This window comes from Protobothrops mucrosquamatus, unplaced genomic scaffold (assembly GCF_001527695.2).
Source record: "Protobothrops mucrosquamatus isolate PMUCROS unplaced genomic scaffold, P.Mucros_1.0 scaffold_148, whole genome shotgun sequence".
In the NCBI taxonomy this organism is placed as follows: domain Eukaryota; kingdom Metazoa; phylum Chordata; class Lepidosauria; order Squamata; family Viperidae; genus Protobothrops; species Protobothrops mucrosquamatus.
The window spans coordinates 668,882-692,998 of NW_015386224.1; positions in this window are offsets into that span (position 1 = coordinate 668,882).

Sequence of the window (24,117 nt, forward strand, 5' to 3'; positions counted from 1 at the left end):
TTAACAACAACAACTATTGCTATAATGATTATATTTCCATTTTATGACCAGAATAAATTACCAAAGAATAAACAACTTACATAAAGTCAAGAAGGATGTGACCTTGTAGGAAAGCATTCTAGAAAGTAAAGAACAAAAATAAAGGATTGGACAAAAGTTTTGTGCCCTCCCCCCGAAAATCCCCTAGGTAAGGGGTGTTTTTGATTTTTGAAATAGATGATAGGTAAACAATCCATAATCTCCTGTTGTGCCATAGAATCCTCAAAAGTAATAGCAGTGTAATAAACTATGATGTTCAGAAGCTGCCTGCTGGCAAAAACAAAGGAAGGGATTCTGACTTGAATTTAAAACAAAACAAAAGGAATTGGGTTATTGGATTCCATGTTGGTACACAAAGGTAATATCTACACATATTCAATTTTTCTGGTTACATTTAAATTTACCTGTATTGCTGCTATCTGCTGACCTGTATATATATATATTACTGAATCCCCCTTTTCTTTCAAAATCTGCTTCACTCAGTCTATGATAATCTTATCCAAACCAATGATTAGATACACTCAGTATTCATGACAATCCTCTGGGCAATTTGTCCTTTTTACTTGAACCAAGGCAAAATATATGAGAAGGAACAAACTTGGATTTTCCTAGTTTGTTCCTACCCACTACTGTTATGGATGCCTGAAATCAGAAAATAATGTTATACAGTAGACACTTTATTTGACCATCAGGACAACTTGCTCTTTACTCAGTAAATATATTTTTGGAATGAAATAGTGTGTGTTTCACTTACAGACGTGATGGGTCATTGAAGTTTCAGATCTATAGTTATGCTCTTTTGACATATGAGCTTTTTCCGGCAGTAAAATGCATTTGTGTAGAAGAACGAGGTCAAATATTTGAACACAGCAACATCTACTAAAAGATGACCTCAGAGCATTCCCTAGTCAGAACTGGCTGCTCAAAGGGACTTGGCTTCTCCAAACTTGAGGTCACAAGGGCTCATATTTCCCCTTCCATTCTGGGCCACAACAGCTACATAAATTCTTTGTTGTACATCTTCCTCATGGGTGCTTTTCTTGCCAATGTCACTAATTACTAAATTAGATGTGAAGTTGGAGAATTGCAAGGCAGGATCAGATTGCCTCTGAAGCTCTGGAAAACAGGAATAACACATACTGGTTTGAAAAATGGACAGAAAAGAGATGCTGAATAACATCCTATGTTAATTTTGTAACTAATTCTCAACACAGCCTGGTGGGGTGTTCTCCTACAAAACACTGATAGAACTAAATTGCATCAGGAGAGGAAAACAAGAAAACAGTTCCAAAACTAAAATGTTTTGGGAAGAGAAAGACGGTTCCAATAAACTGAGCTCAGGCACTCTTGTTATAGTTTAAGCCACATCTATCCCTCTTGATAGAAATTCAGCACAAGACCATTCTTTATCTACAAAACAATCCTCCTTGCAGCAGAAAAATGAAATGCTGCCAGGTTACTTCAGCCTTTGGTAATGATAATCTCCTTCTCTGTCTCATAAAGATAAATTTCAAACTCTGTCTTTCTGCCTTTGATTTGTGTCTCTGCAATCCTGTCCTGCATAAATTATATTTATTGAACCTGCCCATTAAAGAGGTTTATGAGATCATCCATATATGCAATATATCACTCATTGGTTGCCAATGAAATAAAAATGGAAGAAATTACAAAACATTACTTTTGACTGTTATATTGTCAACATGTTCAAAGCATATATTTTTTGATCTCCCTAAACTCCTTTTTTTTAGTAGAATATCTCAAACAACTGGCTTACCACATTCTTTTTCTATACATAGAACTAATAAGAACTGATTGATCGCTCCACCTATGATTTGACAATATCCAAGCCCATCAGTGTCAATTAGTCATAACTACTAAATATATTTTGGCTCTGGGTAATGATCTTAAAGAGAGGAGGCTGTTTAGAAAAATATGCATACTATTCACTTCAAAAAGCCTGGAGTAGACTGGATTAAATAATCCTTCCTATGTTGGTTTATAGTGCCTATTATCCCCCAGTAAGTTGTCAATACATCTGAAGGACACAAGATTGAGAAAGCTGAGACACTTTAACTTTCTGACTATAATTTCATAACAACAAAAATCAATGGCATTGTTTCACCCTATGCTTCAGCACTACCCTTTAAGACACTGGCTGATCAAGCTGAATTTACCTTTGCATGACTTCTGAGTGCCCTATCAGCAATAAGAAGGACCATATGACTGAGTTCTCCATCATTAAGCTTGGAGACAACAGCCAGAAGGAAAGATATTATCAGAATACAGGTCAGGACAGAAGAATTTAAAGTCAGATACCTTGTCCTATGAAGAAAAGATTTTAAGAATGTCCAGGGACTGAAGCCCCGCAGAAGGTAATAATTTAAGAACTTTTACCTATGATTATCAAAATGTAGATTTCCTGCATATGGCTTTGTTGTTTAACAGTAATGGTGGAGTAGTATTCTTGGTCATTAAAGCCACAGAGCAATAGGGTGATAACTAGCTTTGGATTCATTTGCTGATTAAGATTAAAGAAAATCTTATGACACCCTAACAACAAGCATCATTACTGTGGCACCTGCTTATCTGAATGAGACTTAGATCCAGTTTGTCAGATGCACAGTCTAATCTGGTCTTTATAGCTATTTAGATCCGTGGTGTGTGATTACTTATGTATTGCATATATAAAAGTTTATCAAACTGAAAATTTTTACTCTGATGACAAGGCATATAATTTAGAACTCTCAGTTGAAAACATGAACACTTTCTGCAGACTTTTTAACAAAGTTGTGGAAAGTCTGATCAATATGACTCCATGTGGTTAAAGTCTAATTTATTATTTAACTTGAGTTTCCATTGTGTACACATTTATTTCAACATGCATTTGCCCATCTTTAACTTTTTTTTCATTCTCCGTTTTTTCTTTTTCTCCATTTTTGGGGATGTTTTTTGTTCTTTGTAATTTTTTTAACCATTTGTATTTGGCTATTTTTTCCCATTCTATTTATAAATTAAAGCAATAAAAGTATTATAAAAATAATGTATTGAATATAGTTTCTGTCAAAGGAATTCTAAGTGTGGAGAGGTTCACAATAGCTACTATTCTCATCAAAAATTTAAAAGTAAATTGGCGGATTATCAAATCATGATACATTTACAAATAGATCATATCAAATCAAAATTACTTTAACAGCAAAGCTGCAGAGCAAAAGGACCTTTAGCAAGGACCAATATAACTAAAGGCATAGCGTGACAACCTTAAATATCTAGGGATCATTAGGGCTAAGAATTTAAAGGAGCTTGACAGAATTTTAATCTGTTGGTAAGAAACATAATGTGGAAGCTTGATTCCTGGAAATATTGAAATGTTTTGTTGTTAGAAAAAATTGCTACTTTGAAATGATATTTTCCAGGAATTGAAACTTTCAGTATATTCCTCATAAGAATTCCAATCAACTACATAATAAATGGTGAAGAGAGAAATCCAAATGAAATTAATAAAGAATAAAGAAACAAATAAGTGAGGGAGAAGACACAACTCTGCAGTGAGAAACTACTATATCTAGTGATTCATACCAATTGAAAAATATACTTACCGGTAGGAACAATCAAGAGTTATGTAATTTTTCAATTGTTTTTGTATCTTTAAGTCAATTTTGACTCCTGGACTAGTCCCTGCAGTTTTCTTGGCAAGAATTTGGAATGGATTGCCATTGCCTTCTCCACAGGGCTAAGAAAGATTGACTGGCCCAAGGGCATCTACCTGACTCAAAACTGAAACTCCCAGTTTCCCAGTTTCAAGCTTGATGCCTTAACCGCTACACCACTACACCAAACTCTTTTATGTAATTAGGACATTAAAAGGCATAATTTATGCTGATCTGAAAGGGCATTAACCTTAAAAATTTCCCCATTCTTATCAGAGCATAATGCAAGAGGAATTATAGTTTTTCTCTACCAGGGTCCCAATAAATTTTGCAACTGCCTCTGCTATATGTATGCTTTGAAGAATCCATGGAGGTTTTTTCTATTCTAAATAGAATGGTGTGGGGGGGCGGGGGGAGAAGCTGAAAGAAAAATTTATTCCCCCTCCGTTTCTTCTGGTATTAATCAATCAGAATAGAGCTGGATGGGTGCTTGGTGATCTTCTAGTCCAGTGGTTCTCAACCTTTTTAATGCCGCAACCCCCAACCGGTCGTAAGTCAAGGACTAAACCAGTCGTAAGTCGAGGACTAAACCAGTCGTAAGTCGAGGACTACCCAACCGGTTGTAAGTCGAGGAATTTCCCTGCCCGGGAGCGCCGCGCATGCGTGGTTCTGCCCCCTGCGCCGGCCGAGGTGTAGCTGGCAAGTGGCAGAGACGGAGCAGGCCGACCACCAGCTGGCCCAGCTCAAGGGAGGTAAGGCACCCGCCGGAAAAGGGGAAAAAATGGTGGACAGCCTTGCTTGGCAACCCCCATGAAATGGTCGATCGACCCCAAATGGGGTCGCAACCCATAGGTTGAGAACCGCTGTTCTAGTCCAACCCTCTGCTCAAGCAGGAGACCCTACATCATTTCAGACAAGTGATTGTCCAGTCTCTTCTTAAAACATCCAGTGATGAAGCACCCACAATGTCTGAAGGCAAGCTGTTCCATTGGTTAATTGATCTCACTGTTAGGAAGTTTCTCCTTAATTCTAGGTTGTTTCTCTCCTTCATTACTTTCCATCCATTGTTTCTTGTCTTGCCTTCTGTTGCTTTGGAAAATAAGTTGACCCCCTCTTCTTTGTGGCAGCCTCTCAAATACTGGAATACTGCTATCATGTCACCTTCTTTTCTCTAGACTGGCCATAACCAATTCCTGCAGCCGTTCTTCATATGTTTTAGTCTCCAGGCCTTTAATCATCTTAGTTCTCTTCTCTGCCCTTTTCCCAAAGTGCAAATCCTTCTCTTACGCCACTGCACCCTCCTCTGCATTTTCAAAATGCGCCTACTAAAGACATTTAACATCCACCTTATTTAAGCACCCACACGGTAGCCCTAGGGCCTAGGCAGTTTTGAAGAGGTAACTATGCTGCTAAACCCAGATTGATTTCTCTTTGGCAGCATGCCCAGAACATGCCACCTAGGCTGACTGCTCAGCTTCCTGCTTTTGTGAAGTTTGGACTCTACATTTTTTGGGGGAAAATGTCTTGAAAGAACATGGGTCAGCAAGCCAAGTGTTCCTGTTGTTGTTTTTGCAACTGATAGGGGATCTATTGGTCATTTTCTGCCTCCGATAAACTGCACCACTCCGCCTCTTGCACTCTGCATAGAAGTTGTGGGTTGCCCCACAGCTGCAAAGCATGAAAGGGTTTGTTTGCCTAGAAATGTGAAATCTGTGTTCTGCAGCTTTCGAAAGGGCTGCTAATTATATGATACCGTATACAGCACAAAAGGCAAGGCAAAGCACATGGTTAGGTGAGATCACAATCTACATTTTTGAATGTATAGGGAAGAATTCAGATGACATAATATACACTGATTTCATCATTGTTAAATGATCAATGCAGCAAAAGCAAATGAAATAGGAGTGGTCTTAAACTGAATCAAAGCTTTTTATTTCAAAAATAACATTTTCTTATGGACAGTGTCTGTAAGGACAAAAACCATAATGACGCTGAACGCTATCTCAATACCAATTTTGTCCCCTGCAGTTATTAGTATCTGGCCAATACTCCCCAGCTAGAATAGATTGGTGAACACACATTTTTCCCACACCTATATTTTTCTGAACAGCAATATAAGAAATACTTTGCATGCAGTGTACTTTGCCCACCAAAGTTCTTTCTGTATTCACTTTTTTAGTCTTAAAGGGTTTTTTTTTTTTTCTTTTAAATGACAGGAGATGAACCAAGTGAGGGATGAAATGCAGTGGATGCCCTTCAATGTAATACAGACAAGAAGCACCAACCATGTATTATAACAGGGGTCTTCAAACTCGGCCCTTTTATGACTCATGGACTTCAACTCCCAGAATTCCTCAGCCAGCGAGTCATAAAAGGGCTGAGTTTGAAGACCCCTGTATTATAAGATTACAGGATCTTGCAAATCTCTCCTTCCTCACCAGTCTAAAAAATTAGGGAGGCTCCCTTCTGAGATGTTTGCTAGGCCCCCATTGTTGGTCTCATCTCATCTACATCAGCATCACCTGCTTCTTCTCCTCTTTCTGCCTCTGAAGGATATTCTCACATATCATTACAGTGTGGACTGTTTGTGAGCTGAGGTAAAATCCTTCTGTCTCAGGTGAAGGGAAAATTGATGCAATGGTGGAACAAAAATTATAGTGAAAATATGCAAAAGAGTGTACTTAGGCCAACATATATTGTACATGATCTTTTTTCAGCATCAGAAAGTTTTTCAGTTGCGCTATTTTCCCAACAAACCTTTATTTTCAAGAACATACCCTAGCAATAATATAGAACAACAACAACATGCTTTCCAAATTTCACCCTAGAAATGTATGCTGAATCATATGATCTACTACAGACTATCTAGATCTGAAGGGGTTAGATTGAAGCCAATGGCTGGAATCAGGAAATAAATAATCTATATAAATAAAAATGTAAATGTTCGTTTGTTCAAAATCTTAAATCTCTGAAAGTTCTTCACCAATTGCTTTGAAATTTTGAAACAACGTTGCATTCGAATACGCGCGTGTTTTTATATACCTACTGTTATATAGATGTCACACCTGTGACACAAACGTGCGCTTTCTCTTTTCTTTCTTTTCCATTTAACCAGACTGAGCCATAGCAACGCGTGGCCGGGTACAGCTAGTGTGCTATAAATCTAGACTAGTGAGTCTGTCAACCAATAAGGAAAAGAAACTAGCAGAAAATTAACAAAATAACACTGCACAAAAGTTTGAATGACTACTATTGTGAAAACAGTAAAAAAAAATACCCAAGACACTTAAAAAGCTGGACAATATTTTATTTTAAGACTATACCTAACGCACTGAGGACATAAGGACAAAAGGGAGGACATATCCTCCTTTTGCAGGACAACTAATAACCCTAGTAAAGGAGAAGTCCAAAAGGTGCAAAAAGTAATGAGAAGCATTGGTCCAGTTGAGGGAGTGGTCCTTCCTCAAAGTATCCCATGTACAGCTAAGGTTAGCCTGCAACTAAGGGAAGCCCTCCAGCCCAATCAGAGGGAGCACTTGAAGCAATGTATTAAGGAAAAACGTGCTTCATCAGCAGAACAGAGAAACATGTCCCCAGGTTACTTTGAAAGTAGAAGGGGGGGGGGAAATAAGAGAGAATCATATCATCTATTTCTGCCCCTTAGTAACAATTATCTGGCTTTATGGCAGGGCTCTCTAAACATGGCAACTTTAAGACTTGGACTTCAACTCTCAGAATTCCCCAGCCAGCCTAGTTGGCTGAGGAATTTTGGGAATTGGAGTCCACAAGTCTTAAAGTTGCCAAATCTGGAGACCCCTGAACTAAATAGTCACAAGCTAGGTCATCAGGACAGGAGCAGGAGGACCAGAAAACCACAGGCAGCAGCAGATTACCATATCCTCTGGTCTAGAATCTGACCATACTTTAAGTTTCTAAAGAAGAACAGGACTACTGTGTTTGTTCCTGATAAAAGTTTTCCCTTTGCAAAAGTCCCCATTCAGTGATGTGTGTTAAAAAAAAAATTAGCCAAGGATGACTTCCGATTCCAGATTTGTGTTTTAAAAATAGCAATCTGTTTGTAAAATGTACTAGGATTTGCCCAATCCAACTGGAACAACTTATGACCTACTTTTAGAACACAAACCATGAAATAAATAACATACTGGAAGAAACCAGATTACACTGCCATGAAAATTTGATTGCTTTGTTAATGCCTGACTACATCAGAATGTGATGGCTGAGATCCAAGATTCCACAAGGAGGGCTTCGAAACCCTGCACAAAATATAGAACTGTTTTTCCTTTCTCTCTGATGGACTGGAAACATTTACCCTGCAGCAGCATATCTGACTGTGAAAACTACAGAGATTAGTACAAATTAATTTGAGTGTGTTTTTGTATTTAAAAAAAAAACTTTCTCCAAATGGTATATATTACTTTCAGATAAAGAATAGGCTCATTATGAATAACTCAGTTTTGGTTACCCCGGTGATCCTTGCTGAGATGGGCAAGGGGGAGGCAGGGAGACTCATGCTTATTGACTTCTTGGAAGTTTTTAGGAACTTCTCCTAGTTTCAGAATTGTTTCTGAATTGGCTCCCCATGTCTCATTTCCTCTAAAGTTGGAAGAAAGCATCTGATGATTTGGGTCATTCATTCAAATTTTTTATGGCTACCCAACTCCAATGGACTCTAAGCATGTTACAAAAAAACCCCAAAAAACCCACATTAAAATATTCTCTTTAAATGCAAGGTCAAATAACTTTTACTTACCACTTGTAAAAAAAACCAGTTAAAACATAAAATTCCAATAAAATGCTCTCAGGTTTCCTAAGGGACAAACTAGCCCCAGATGTTTGAGGATTACCATTCCAGAGACTGATACAAGAATGATACACGGTGAAGCCACGTTACTACGGCCTCACTCAAGTCAGTGATTGGTTGGAAGACCATTTGGAAAACTTATGAGCTGTGTCTTGAATCTTTTTTTATATTATTTTAAATCACGTCATTATCTACCGAGCTGAGGATTGGCTCTATTTATACATAAATGTAAACCTGGGTTTGTTTTAACTGTCCTTTTATTAATATGTCCTAACAGCCTGATTCATACATACTGTAAGTCTGTATCATTAACCATAATTTACAAAACACAATGGAATGTATTCATATAGTACCATGACAATAGCACAAAATATACTGTAAAAATTGCAACCCTTTCAGCAATAACAATTTATTCTGCATCGTACAAAGATTAATTAACTGGAGTTGATATTTACACAAAACTATAAAAGAGGGTGATACAAGAGTTAATAAAAATGAAAAATAAGGAACTAAAAGGCTGGAGCCAGTCCATGAATAAAAACAATCTAGGCTATTAAATATGGCAAAAGATTAAGAGTTAGCATTACTAACATAAAACTATAAAATATTATGGCTCTAAACGCCTAATACTTTCTGTAAACCTATCTAACAAGAATGCTACCAATAATAACATCAGTCACCAGCTATTTATGTATAGTGTGTCAACATAGTATTACTTTAGAACCTATCAAACTATAGAAGGAAGCATTACAGCATAATATATAAGATCAAAGAGACATACCAACAGATAGAAATTAAGCAAGAATAATACAATTCTAGAGCTGATTTTTCTCTGATTTACTTGTTTCTATTTTCAATAGATTCTTGGCAATTTCTATTTAATGTACTTTATTTTAGCAGAGCAACATGGTCACCTGGACAGTATAGAGGTGTATTTAAAATATTTTGAATACAATACCCTTATGAAGTGAGCACTGAAAGAGGACCTGCTCAGTGGACTCCAACTTTTCCAAGCCTACAACAATGCATATGTTCCAAAAATGGGGACTTCTTATACCTTCTCTACAATACTGAAGAAGGGAGAGCATCAAAACACATTAATGTGAAGGCCCTTGTGTCTTTTGGAAGCTCTGTCTGAAGTATGCCACAGTGCTTTTTTCGTAAAAAAAAAAAAAAAAAAAAGGTGCCGGAACTCACACACATCATACAACCCGCCTTGCCTACCCTACAAGGTTCCATCCCCAAAAGGTGTCGGAACTCCGTTCTGGGCGTTCTATGACAAAAAAAGCCCTGGTGCTACTACATACCTTTGATTATCAGAAACAAAAGATTGGCCAGTGTATAGTAGCCTGAACTGAGTCTTTATTTTTCACAATTTCAGTCAGGCATGAAAGGCTGTGTTTCGTGGCTGCATGGTCCTTTTTCTTACACTGCTTCTTCTTACCACCAAATCAGTTAAAACCACATTATGGATATTTAATGTGAGAAAACAACCAAAGTCCATAACTGTATCTCCAATATAATTCCCTTGTACTTTACTATGTTGTGGAAACCTCCTCTGGCACCCACCAGATTCTCTGCTCCACAGGATTCCTTAGATATATGTAGTGTCAGCCTCTTGCATAATCCTTATTTACTAGATGTGGAAAATTCAGAAGAAAAAAAAGCACACCATTGAGGAGAAATATTTATTTTGACTGATCATGTGCCATTTAGTCAATGTTAACTCTTAGCAACCACAATGTTTTTCTCCATGACAATCTGTTCCTAACTTAGTATTTCAAGTCTTCCATCTACACATCACTGCCCACCTTGCTACTGGTCATCCTCTTCTCTTTTCTTTCATCTTTCCCGGCATAAGAGCCTTCTCCAGACAGCTGAGTCTTCCCACAATCTCCTGAAATAGGATAATTTGAGCCTCGTTTTTTGAGGAGAAATAACCCATTGTTTATTCAATGATTGTTGGAACCCAACCTTACAAGAAAGATGATTGCTAAAGAATGAGAAGGCAATGTTTCAAGATGTTGAGGGCTATAGGACAGGAAATTCTAGATATGTGATTTGTTGGCTACTTTTGAGAAAGCTAGGCGGTCCTTTGTATATTTATGGTTGTTTGTATTGTATTGCTCTTTCAGGAGCAACAGTGGAGCTGGAGAAGTCCTATTAAAGAGATGCAACTTTGGGGTGGGACTTATAGGAACAGGCAAAGAGAAGAGCTGGGTTTGACCCAGATCACACTCAAAAGACAGGGAGGAAGGATTTGCAGTCTCCATTTTGTTTGCTACGTCTATTTTTCTCTACCACACTAAACTGCCTCTCGGCCCCTCACACAACCTTTCCTAGAAAACAAAAATAAGCAATTAAGCATATGAGTATTGGCTTGAAGACATATTTATATATAAAGGCTGGTGATCCATTTATATGATTCTTCTGAACGAAAAAAGTAAAGAACATAATTCAGGATACGGGCATATACAGGCAAAGTCAGAAACAAAGAATGAGAGACAAGAAGTACGGTACTATCTTCTTTTTCTTTTAGTTTTTTAATTGCCAGAAATATCTCAGACACAATTGGGGCTGAAGAGTTTGGCATATAAAGTGCACTCTGGGAGATGGACTGGCAATGGAAACTGGTAAATTGCTACTAACCCAAGGCAGGAGGCAGAGTGTGAAGATACACAGGGCTTCTAAGACCAAAGGTTCGAGATCTCTACCTTTCCATTTTACAGGCTAGAGATCTTGCTAAAAGCATTTGTAATTATTTTTCTCCTGTCATATTGAAAATGACAACCCTGTCCTTGGGGCAGATGGACCTTTCACTGGATAGCATGCACAGAGTAGGACTTAAAAAAGGGAATACATTCCAACTGATTCTGTAACATGGCACCTTCTGGGACTTCGGTCAATAGGAATTTGGAGGTATTGTTCTAGCCTTATTTCTTGAATTTGATGTTAGATGACAATTGGGATTCTTCAATGCTTTAATTTATTCCCTTTTTTCTATGAATAAGGTCCTGGAGAAAATGTAAATGAATGATATTGAAATAACCTTCAGTCTAATCTCAGAGAAGTTGTTGCAAACAGAAGATAAAGGGAAGCCCTGTGTTTATCACTGTGAGGAAGAAAAATCAATTAATGAAAATGTACCAAAAATCACTTGGAAATTGAGTTATTCCTGGAAATGTATTCACTCACGGAATAGCCAGAACAACTAGCCTCTAGCAGTAATTATTGTGGCTTAGAATATTTATGATTTGGAAGAGATATTTTGGAATACATGGGAAAACAAACATGGCACATTTTATGTGTGTCTTTTGGGGGGCTCATGTGAAAGCCTGAAGAAAACACATTACATTAAAGAGGTGCCATGCTGACTCATGAAAGCAGGTATGTCTTTAACACAACCTATTAAAATAGCCACATCTTGTGCCATAAACTTGAAAAGATGTGCGGTTACTTAAAAAGCTTCTGGAATGTATGCATTCCAAGCACCCATTCTGAATAATTTTTGAAGCATGTACAGCCCACGTAATTATATGTTTACATGAAACACATTCCCTTTAAATGCAAGGTCAAATAACTTTTCCTTACGCCTTGTACAGAAGCATAGCATTTGTTTTCAGCTATGTTACACTATGGCATGATGCTATGTCATGTTTTTGTCTGCTTATGAAGGATGCTTTTTCATAAAGCCTTGCCCACTTTTTGTTAATGTATAGCCCTTTTTTTAGAGGCCACGAAGTTGAGTCAGAAAGACATGCTGAAACACTGAACTTTGGAATTGCCATACCTGATGAGACATGCTGGGTACAGAGTCCAGTAACCTATTTCAAGATTATCTGGGAAGACTGAAATTCGGTGCATTGACTCACCTGTTTGTCTTATTGCAGTTTCAGTATTAAAAAATCTCACTACAACAGGACAGAGTTATAAACTAGATCCAAAAGGATCTTAACTGTTTGCTTACAATCCTATCATCCCTATGTCTCTTTGACTACTGTGAAACCTCTAAGAAGACAACCATAGGCTTCTACCATAATGCTCTACTATAATATTTTAAAATCTTTCTCTTCTTTTTAAATCTCTTCTCCTCCTGCAAATAATCAATAGTGGGAATAATAATAGAAACATACAGAAAGAATGAATTTTTAAATGGAGAGAATTGAGAACTGTTTGGATTAGATTCACATGCTGCAATTTGGTTTATTTAACCATGGCTTGTTCAGCATAACTGTTTGGATTCATAAAGGGTGTTTAGCCACAAGCCCTGGTTTACAAACTCTATAGGCTAAGCTCACAAAACAAACCATATGATGATATGATGATGAGCGAATTGATTGAATTAATACATGTTCTGAATGACAAAGATCTGAAACATAATCTTCAGCATCTCCAAGTAGGGCTGGAAAACACTCCTGTCTAAAACCCACTAAAGAACTGCTACCTGCCAATCTGAATTCCTCTGGTGGGTTTTCTGTGAAACATCCTGTTCTGATCTTGCATTGGAAAGTTGACCAGCACACTGTCAAATCAGGTCAATGGGTCAATTTTAAATACTTCAAACTGCAGGTAGATAAACTACTAAGGATTGCATTAACATATCAGCAAAACAAACAGTGTAACCTGCTTAACCCTAAGTTCCTATCAGAGGCCAAAAGTGCCAAGTATATGCCAGGGACTTCAGCTTACAGGTAGTCCTTGACTTACAGCCATTCATTTAGTGACCGTTCAAAGTTACAACAGTACTGAATAAAGTGACTTATGAGCGTTTTTCACAGTTATGACCTTTATAGCAATCCCCATGATCATGTAATCAAAATTCAGGTGCTTGGCAACTGGTTCATATTTATGACAGTTGCAGGGTCCCAAGGTCATGTGATCCCCTTTTGTGATCTTCTGACAAGCAAAGGGGAGGAAACCAGGTTCACTTAACCATCGGGTTACTAACTTACCAACTGCAGTGACTCACTTAATGACTGAGGCAGGAAAGGTCTTAACGTGGGGGACATCAAATGTCACTTAACAGCAGAACTTTTGGGCTCAACTGTGGTTGTAAGTTGAGGACTACCTGTATTTCTGAAAAGCACAGATGCACAGATCAAGACACAGATACTGTATTAAGCCACAGTATAGTTCCTTTATGGGTAACTTAATGAAAGCCAACAAACTATGGTTAAACCATTCATGTCTTAGTATGGTGTGAAACAGTCTGAATGCATAACATTAAGGTACATGTAACAATAGCTTGATTTTACAGCAGAGGTCTCCAACCTTTTTGGTTTGGTGGCCTGGAAAGGGAGGCAGGCACCGTTACGTGCGTGTGTGTAAATGGACCACGCACATGCACGCACAAAAATGACCTCCACGCTCGTACACACACAAATGGGCCGCGTGCAAGCCCATGTGCACATGCAAATGGCCGCACGCAAACAGGGCTGTGTGGGCATGAGTGCTGCAAATGTGGCAACACTAGCGCTGGTGGGATGCTATGGGTGGCACTAGTGCCAGTGGGACGCTCGGGGGCAGAGTGGTGCTAGGGCCGGCGGGATGCTCGGGGCGGTGTTAGAGCAAATGTGTGTGTGGGGGGGTGAGTACATGCCATCCCTTCATGCGGCACGGTGGCCAAGCGGCCGCGGCCCAGTAGTGGGCTGCAGCCCACAGGCTGGGTACCCCTGCTTTACAGTTAATAAAAACAGTAGCTGTCTTTTCAGGTTACATTTGTTCATTATTCCATTAATGAATATAAAAAGTGCTGGGCCATATGGTGGGCCATCTGAATAGGATAGTAGTTAATTGGGCTTAGGGCATGTGTTTAGCCTGTTATGTTTAGCTACCTTCTGTCTCTGGTTCTTTACAAAACAGTGGAACACATCAGACCTCCCACACATATACACTCCTTCTCTTTTTTCTTTGGCACCGTACATGTATTTGCTACAACTCCTTTAGTAGTGCACAATGTTACATATCAGTTAACACATCTAGAAATACATTTGATTCAGAAATGTTATAATACATTTATAATACAATATAAATTGTATTATAAGAATTGTTGTAATACAATATACATTTCTCCAAGATTTTGTTGAAAGGCAGAATTTCACTACCATACTCCTTTCAGCTGGTCTTCCGATCTTAGTTACGCACCCCCATCTATCTAATTCCTCCCCATTCAAAACGGCTTTCTCCTGGCTACAGCTGATCTGGTCAGCCACAGCAGCAGCTGTAGGAACAGCAAATGCCAGACTGCAATTCATGTTTCAGGAATGTCTCCTATGGGGGTTGAGCAATAACTATTTAGTGCAGTGTTTTTCAGAGTAACTCAAACAACCAATAATAGAAAAAAGGTGTGGTCAACAGGTTTTCTTTCTTTCCATGTCTTTGAAACAATGCCTGTGGGTTCAGTCAGGAGTTTCATAAAAGGCATAGGCTAAAAGATTAACTCAACAAAGCCAGCTCATGAGATGTAGAAGGTTAGGGCTGAGTGAACTAATGCAATATAATATAAGGGTAATTGCATCCATTCAGTAATATAGTTCTTTCCTATACAAAAAGACACTAACCACACATGTCAAAATACATCTATCATTTTAAAAATACAAGTTAATACATTTGCAGTTTTAAATATTTTATTGCACTCAGAAAAAGATCTATTATATCTTTTGACTAATGAGGAACAAATGTCTAAAGTACGAGGGCAATTCGGAAATAAACCTCCGTTTGGTTATCAATGACAGACACTTGCAGATACAGAACTTTTATCATACACATTAGAAAACCACAACATTATGTTACTTTTTGACATAATTGCCATTCAAATTGAGGCACTTGTCATAACGTCTTACAAGGCTTGAAATTCCTTAGTAGTAGTCACTTGGCACCAAATCTGGGCTATGGGGGGAATGATCAAAAACATCCCGACAGAACTGCTTCGAAAGTTCATGGGTGCATCTAGTGGTGTGCGAGTGAGCATTAACATGAACCAACACCATGCTGGAAATGGTGCCATAGAAAATCCTGCCAAATGTGAAGATGCCAAAGGAGTACTGCTAGTGAAGTTCATGGAGCGTGGTTCAACCATCAATTCAGAAGTCTACTGTGAAATGTTACAAAAACTCAGATGAGCCATCCATAACAAGCGTCGGGGCATGCTGACTTTCGGTATGGTGTTGGTTCACAATAATGCTCACCTGCACACCGCTAGACGCACCCAAGAACTTTTGAAGCAGTTCCGTTGGGATGTTTTTGATCACCCCCACCCCCAAAGCCCAGATTTGGTGCTGAGCAACTACTAATAAGAAATTACAAACCTTGTAAGACATTATGACAAGTGCCTCAATTTAAATGGTGATTATGTCAAAAAGGAATGTAATGTTGTAGTTTTCTAATATGTATAATAAAAGTTCTGTATCTGCGATTGTCTGTCATTGATAACCAAATGGAGGTTTATTTTCGAATTGCCTTCGTATAATAAGGAAATGAAAAATGTAGTATGACTCATATGATTCTGAGAAAATGACTTAGTACTAAGAAAAGGCCGTGAATCCATACATACACTGGGTAACAGTGATTTGAGAAGTCCTAAACCTTATTGGAGATGGTGGGATTTCCTCAAGAATTAAATTAACGTCCCTTTCCTCTAAGCTAAAAAACTTCTTTTCTGAAAATGTTTTGACAGAACTTGAGACTTCCTGCCCATGTTGTGTAGATATTTCACTGCTATTCACAAGGGGAAACTAGAGTGAATTGCACCTGAGTGGAATCAGGAATTGCTAATTCCATTCTTTTTGGACTAAATAAAATTCCCCATCTTGTTTTCTGACTGAGGTGACCTTTAAATCTACCCTGAGATATGCACTTTTAACGCTGAGTTCTAACTCCTCCTATTATACCCAACATCTCAATAATTCTGTTACTCGTCTCTTTCTCTGCCTCCACAGTGCCATTCGGAAGCTGTGCAAACAATGTTTTCTATGTGGTAAAGCCACTGTAGTTGAGGAAGGATAGGTTGCAAATCTGTTGTGAGAGGTTAGCAAGGCATTTGGGAAAGAAGGCTGCAAAGATGTATTGTGATCTAGATGTCACTTTGGGTATAATTCTGTAGGAGGTATCCAGAATAGCTATTACGCAGATTCTAAAGACTCCATTCCAATGGTTGTAATGTGAGGATGGGGCCATGCTGGTAGGATAGTGAAAGGTTCCATCGGCCCAAAGCTCTTTAATATCTATGTCAAATTGTTGGCCATATGAGTTCACTTTCTCTGTATTATCTGAACTGCACTGTAGAGGAGCTGAGCTATTGTCTTGAATCCTTAATGAGTCAGATGTGGGCCTATAAATAATCTTGGTAGGATACAGGAATGTTGTGATGTGGAGCCAGGAATAAGTATTCAACAAGCCACGGTTGGAACATAATATAGACATTTATGTGGCTTCAGTGATTTGGAACACCTCTGATCTGATCAAACTGCAGCCATTCCTGGACAAGGATAGCCTGATCATATTAATCTGTTACCTTGGTGTGGCCATATTGTATCATTCTGCAGGAATTATGTAGAGGGGCATCCTCATGTACTGTCAAGCCCACTTAGGGATGCTGATGCCTGGCTTTAAATCCCACAGATGATTCCCATCCAAATATCTGGAGGAGTACTTCTTCCTCTTGTATTTTAAGGCCTTCAAAATAAGTCCTTGTTCCTTGTTAAGTTTACATAAGATGTAAAGAACTACAACTAGCATCAATTCAATGTTCTTTTTGATGCTGAGTTAAAAAAAAACTTGTTTGCCTTGGTATTTTAACAAGGTTCCTCCCTGTTCAATAGCCATGCCTATTAATTTATTGTATCATTTTTTTTGGCGTGTATGTACAGTGGGGGAGAAATTATTTGATCTCCTGCTGATTTTGTACATTTGCCCACTGACAAAAAATGATCAGTCTATAATTTTAATTTTAACAGTGAGAGACAGAATAACAAAAAAAATTCAGAAAAACGCATTTCAAAAAAGTTATAAATTGATTTGCATTTTAATGAGTGAAATAACTATTTGATCCCCTATCAATCAGCAAGATTTCTGGCTCCCAGGTGTCTTTTATACAGGTAACGAGTGGAGATTAGGAACACTCTCTTAAAGGGAGTGGTCCTAATCTCAGCTTGTTACCTGTATAAAACACACCTGTCCACAGAAGCAATCAGTCAATCAGATTACAAACTTTCCACCATGGCCAAGACCAAAAAGCTGTCCAAGGATGTCAGGGACAGGATTGTAGACCTACACAAGGCTGGAACAGGCTACAAGACTATCACCAAGCAGTTTGGTGAGAAGGTGACAAGAGTTGGTGCGATTATTCGCAAATGGAAGAAACACAAAATAACTGTCAATCTCCCTCGGTTTGGGGCTCCATGCAAGATCTCTCCTCGTGGAGTTTCAATGATCATGAAAATGGTGAAGAATCATCCCAGAAGTACACGGGAGGATCTTGTCAATGATCTCAAGGCAGCTGGGACCATAGTCACCAAGAAAACAATTGGTAACATACTACGCCATGAAGGACTAAAATCCTGCAGTGCCTGCAAGGTCCCCCTGCTCAAGAAAGCACATATACAGGCCCATCTGAAGTTTGCCAATGAACATCTGAATGATTCAGAGGAGAATTGGGTAAAAGAGTTGTGATCAGATGAGACCAAAATCGAGCTCTTTGGCATCAACTCAACTCACCGTGTTTGGAGGAGGAGGAATGCTGCCTATGACCCCAAGAACACCATCCCCACCATCAAACATAGAGGTGGAAACATTAAACTTTGGGGTATTTTTCTGCTAAGGGGAGAGGACAACTTCAAAGGGATGATGGACAGGGCCATATACCTTCAAATCTTGGATGAGAACCTCCTTTCCTTAGCCAGCGCACTGAAAATGGGTTGTCGATGAGTACTCCAGCATGACAATGACCCCAAAACACACGGCCAAGGCAACAAAGGAGTGGCTCGAGAAGAAGCACATTAAGTTCCTGGAGTGGCCTAGCCAGCCTCCAGACCATAATCCCATAGAAAATCTGTGGACGGAGCTGAAGGTTCTAGCTGCCAAATGTCAGTCTCGAAACCCTAATGACTTGGAGAGGATCTGCAAAGAGGAGTGGGACAAAATCCCTCCTGAGATGTGTGCAAACCTGGTGGCCATCTACAAGAAATGTCTGACCTCTGTGATTGCCAACAAGGGTTTTGCCACCAAGTACTAAGTCATGTTTTGCAAAGGGGTCAAATACTTATTTCACTCATTAAAATTCAAATCAATTTATAACTTTTCTGAAATGTGTTTTTCTGGATTTTTTTGTCGTTATTCTGTCTCTCATTGTTAAAATAAACCTACCATTAAAATTATAGACTGATTATTTCTTTGTCAGTGGGCAAATGTATAAAATCAGCAGGGGATCAAATACTCCCCCCCCCACTGTATACATGTACACACACACATACACATACACACACACACATACCCATGACTCATTGGGTCATCCTTGTAGAGATATTTCCTTACCTAAACAGAGAAACAGAATGACCACAGGCAGATTGCTATTGTTTGAGTTTTAAAATTAAAGTGGAAAATATCATTGTTTTAAAAAGAAGAAAGATGCATAGCAAGATACATATAGATGCTTTTTGTTTAACAAAGGATGCTTTTGATGACAACATTTGTGGTTGATCTGCCATTCTTTTTACCCCAGTGCCTGCTGTACATTGCCATTCTTACCTCAGAACAGTTTAGAACCCCTGCCAGCTTCTCCAGTGAGTTACAGGAAGCTGTCAAAGACAGATTAAAAATAGGATCATGTGAGTTCCTGAGGGCTAGGGTAGGACTGATCTTCCATGATCTCTGGTAGCTGAAGAAGGGGCCAGTCTACCCTCAGTTGGAAGGAAGCAACTGAAAAATGAAACAGATGGGCAAGGACAAAGCTATAGTAGCTAATACATTTGACTGACTCCAGAGAGGTCCAGTTTCCACTCCATCTGCAGTCTTAGCATCCCACTTGGTGACTTTCAACCCAACATACCTCACAGGATTGTTGAGAAATAATATAAACAGATGGAGCACTATATATGTGCCTTGAGTTCCTGAACAAAAATGGGGTGTAGATAGATGATGCAGATACAACAAAAGGGACATGATACAGATACAACAGAAGGGACACATAAAGCAATAAAAATATCCAGGCCTTCCTTCATGTACCTTAAAGTTGTTGGTTCTTTAAGAGCCACATGATGAATGAATTCTTTGCTGCTGGGTAGGGGAGGGAGCAAGGGATTATGAGACTGGCTGGGAAACTGTTATAGAACATTGAAAATGAAAACCGCATTACCATAGCAGCAGCCCAGTAGTCACAACTTCCCCAAATTTTATTATTTCAGGAGTCATGGGTCCTGGATTTTGGACACATTCAGTAAGTTAACCCACTTGAAGTACCATGGTTCAAAAAATGTTGTCCTATTTTACACCATTTTGCCCAGTTCTAAGCCGTGACAATGAGAGGATGGATGGATGGATGGATGGATGGATGGATGGATGGATGGATGGATGGATGGTTGGACAGATGAATGGATGGATGGATGGATAAAATAATTTGTATATTCCTCAGGGATTCTTAGAGGACCTATGTATTCATTTCAATGAATTTTTATTTGCCATTCCTTTATTAGTTATGATCCTGACAGATTATAAGTATGGCACTTACAAAGAATAGTTTTTCTTTTCTTTAAACAACACTTCACAAAATTATATTGTATGTGTTTCCTTAATGTTTGCTAGAAACAAGCTTATTATCCAAACATACAGTCTCCTGTTCCCTGTTTTGAGAACTTGTGGTTAATGTTTAAAAACATTGTAAAATCCATAATGTTGGGTTAATGTTTTTTTTTTAAAAAAAACAACGAAATAATAAATGTCTATAGTGATTCTCAGTCATTCAGGTAAGGTTGTCCCAAAGGTGCTTTTTTCCAGAGGCAACTGGACTTTCTTGTGTTTCTTTTGAAGATGTTTCGTTTCTCATCCAAGAAGCTTCTTCAGCTCTGACTAGATGGTGGTGAATCTTTTAAAGAAACACAAGCTGCCTCCTGAAAAAAACACCTTTGAGACAAAATAATAAGTAAATAAATGTGTAGTATTTAATATGTAAAAGGGTTTTGAGGGGGGGTTTCCCCTTCATTGTGAATTACATATCAAATACCCATTTTTGGCTGGGCAAAAAGCTATAAAGTAATAATATAATTTGTTCATATTTGATTAAATATATGCAAGATAGTATTGGTTTAAGATCCTATTGAACCTTACAAAGATCGAACAAGGATGCTTTAAAAATGATTTGCTGCTTACAGTACAGTACCTTCCTTAATGAATTGTAATTTCATTAGTATGCTATTGTTTTGTTCAGGTTGCAACTCTGAGACCCCTGAAAAATAGAAAATACAGTTCTACTGCAAAACATTAGTGAATAGAAACTAATTAATCAAGGTTTCTGTTATCTCTTAATCTGTACTATTTTTGCTTGTCATTCCGTAGGGTACAAACCATTTTTTAAAAATTCCATCTGCCAACTATCAGACAATTATTCACACCAGTCTCTGCAATGTTTGCTTATGAGTTTTTTCCCCCCAAAAGAAGAATTTGTAATGAGAAGATTGTGCATTTTCTCAGAACTAAGCTGCAATATGATATTTTATTCTTAAGAAAATGCAAATATGTTCCTAATTTGCCCAGTTAGTTCATTAGAAGACAATGGCCATATAATCTTTTGGCACAACTCCCAGTGTTTCACAGCCAATTTGGCCAATTCAGTAACATCTGGAGAAACATAGGTTATCTACCCTGATTTAGCACAGAGCTCTTATTGCCTCTCTGACCCATCCATTACCACTTTGCAGCTGCATTGCACATCTGGTCTATTCAAGCAGCCGAATAAAATCCAGGGGTTACAGAATAGCCAGCAACATCTCATCGCTTCATCATACATTTTGATGTGTTACAAACTTCCATTTTAGAAGAAAAAGAGCAGTGGTGGGATTCAAATATGTGAACAACTGATTCTCTGTGTGGGTGCCGCTTCCAGAAGTCCATTTTGGGCCTGGGCAACAAAGAATTAGCTACCGATTCTGCCGAAATGGTGCGAACCGGATGAATCCCACCACTGAAAAAGAGTCCACCGCTCTTTTTGTCAAGTTAGTTTTTATTTGCAGAAGGTTGGGTTCCTTTCTTTTCTTTCCAGATGGGAAGCATTTAGATGTGATATTCTTCTGATCTGAAATAATAAACCTGGCCTGCATATCAAAACTGTGCCATCTTATTCCCATCACATTCCAATGTGCTACTGAGACTAACATGGGGCAGATTTTTTTTTCAATAAGAGTACCATTAATGAATAATTAAATTTTACACCTTCATCTCAGCAGCTCAAGCAGTATATGTTTCAAGAGTCAATCATGGAACTGTCTATATTTCCCAAGTCTGGGTTTGCCTGGTATTTTATCTGGTTGTGTCATTTAATGGTCTCTATTTCTTTCCTCACAACTCCTAAATTCTAACACTTTTAATATTTGACCAATTAAATTACTACGATGGAGTGGAACACTCAAAGCACTGAAATAATACAAGGTCTGGAAAATAGAAAGAGGAGGAAGAGGGGTGGGAATATGAATCCTTCAAGGAGTAACATGAGGGAAAAAATGAAATAAAATGTCTGATACAGAATTTGTATACCGAAGACAAAGTCAGAGATAGTAGCTTCTATAGAATCTTCTTTGGAGAATCCATTATACTAGATAATATCCCATAAAGCAGTGGTTCTCAACCTGTGGGTCGGGACCCCATTTGGGGTTGATTGACCATTTCATGGGGGTCGCCAAGCAAGGCTGTCCGCCATTTTTCCCCCTTTTCCAGCGGGTGCCTTATCTCCCTTGGGCTGGGCCAGCTGGTGGTCGGCCTGCTCCGTCTCTGCCGCTTGCCAGCTACGCCTCGGCCAGCGCAGGGGGCGGAACCATGCATGCGCGGCGCTCCCGGGCAGGGAAAGTCCTCGACTTACGACCGGTTGGGTAGTCCTCGACTTACGACCAGTTTAGTCCTCAACTTACGACCGGTTTACTCCTCGACTTACGACCGGTTTAGTCCTCAACTTACGACCGGTTGGGGTCGCGGCATTAAAAAGGCTGAGAACCACTGTACTAAATGAACTGTTGTAAGTCGAGTATCACCAGTAATACACAGTATTTCTATAATCAGTCCTAATCATCAAATTCCAAAGTCAATATTTCATTTCTCTCAGGTTCAGGCGAAAAGTCCAAAAGTGGTTTCCAAGTAGAAAATAAAGCTAGACAAAGTATTTTATTTAATCAAAGCAGTCCATTTCGCCATTTCTGCTAACTCCATTAACTTCACCATCCATTGTTCAATTCTAGGAAAGGATAAGATAAGATAAGATAACCTTTATTGCCATTTTTTTTACTGTGGGCACAATGGCACACATCAAAAATGAAATTTAGTTGCCCGCTCTCAAAGTGAAACATACATGACACACACCTTCCATCTTTGTGCATACAAAAGTCTCACTGCTCTGATGAATGCTTTTTTAATAGTAATTTTATTTGGGATTATAATTACAACAGTAAAAACTAATACAAATTAAAAAAATAAAAGACTAAAAAGAAAGAGTAGTAGGTACAGAAAAGAAATAAAAAAGGGAGAAACAGAAAAGGAAGAGTAAAGAAAAATAAAATTATATAAAAGACCTATTGCTATCTGACCATTTGTACTGTTGGCTCAGTCTCTCAGGATCTTTACAGACCTTTGATCCATTTGTAACTTTCTAATATCGAACTTTTAATCACCATTTTGCTATTTATTAAAAAAAAAAATCTGTTGCAGGATCCAATCTGGGTTGGTCACCAGGACCAGACGTTTTGTCTTCTGAGTTTTTGGACTCATGCTGGAGCCCATCTTCAGGGAACTTCTCTATAGCAGAGTGTGTGTGATTGATCCAGGCTGGATCCTGCAAAGTTGTCCTGGGACACTTATATTTGCCTTCATTCTTAAACTTGTATTTAAAACTTTGTTCATTAAGGATTGGAAGAAACTCAACTGGTGCTGTCAAATCTGTTGATCCAGCAAGAAATTTCTGAAAGTGATTAGAAAAGGAAGTATGCGACTTTAGTATCCTTTCAAAAACCTCTGATACTTCCTCATCTTCCATAGATCTAAGTCCAGTGGTGGGATTCAGCCAGTTCGCACCAGTTCGGTAGAACAGGTAGCTAATTTTTTGTTGCCCAGGCCCAGAATGGACTTCCGAAAGCAGCATCTGCCACAGATTACCTCCCATCGGCCAGTACGCTCCCACAGGGTGGGTCTCCTCAGGGTGCCGTCGGCCAGACAGTGCTGGCTGGCGACCCCAAGGGGGAGGGCCTTCTCTGTGGGAGCTCCCACCCTCTGGAATGAGCTGCCCCCAGAGATCAGGGTGATCCCTGATCTCCCTTCCTTCCGCCGTGCCCTCAAGACATGGCTATTCCAACAAGCGGGACTGGCCTAGGGCAATTTTTAGAGGGGTTTTTAATCATATTTTAATTAGACAACATTTAA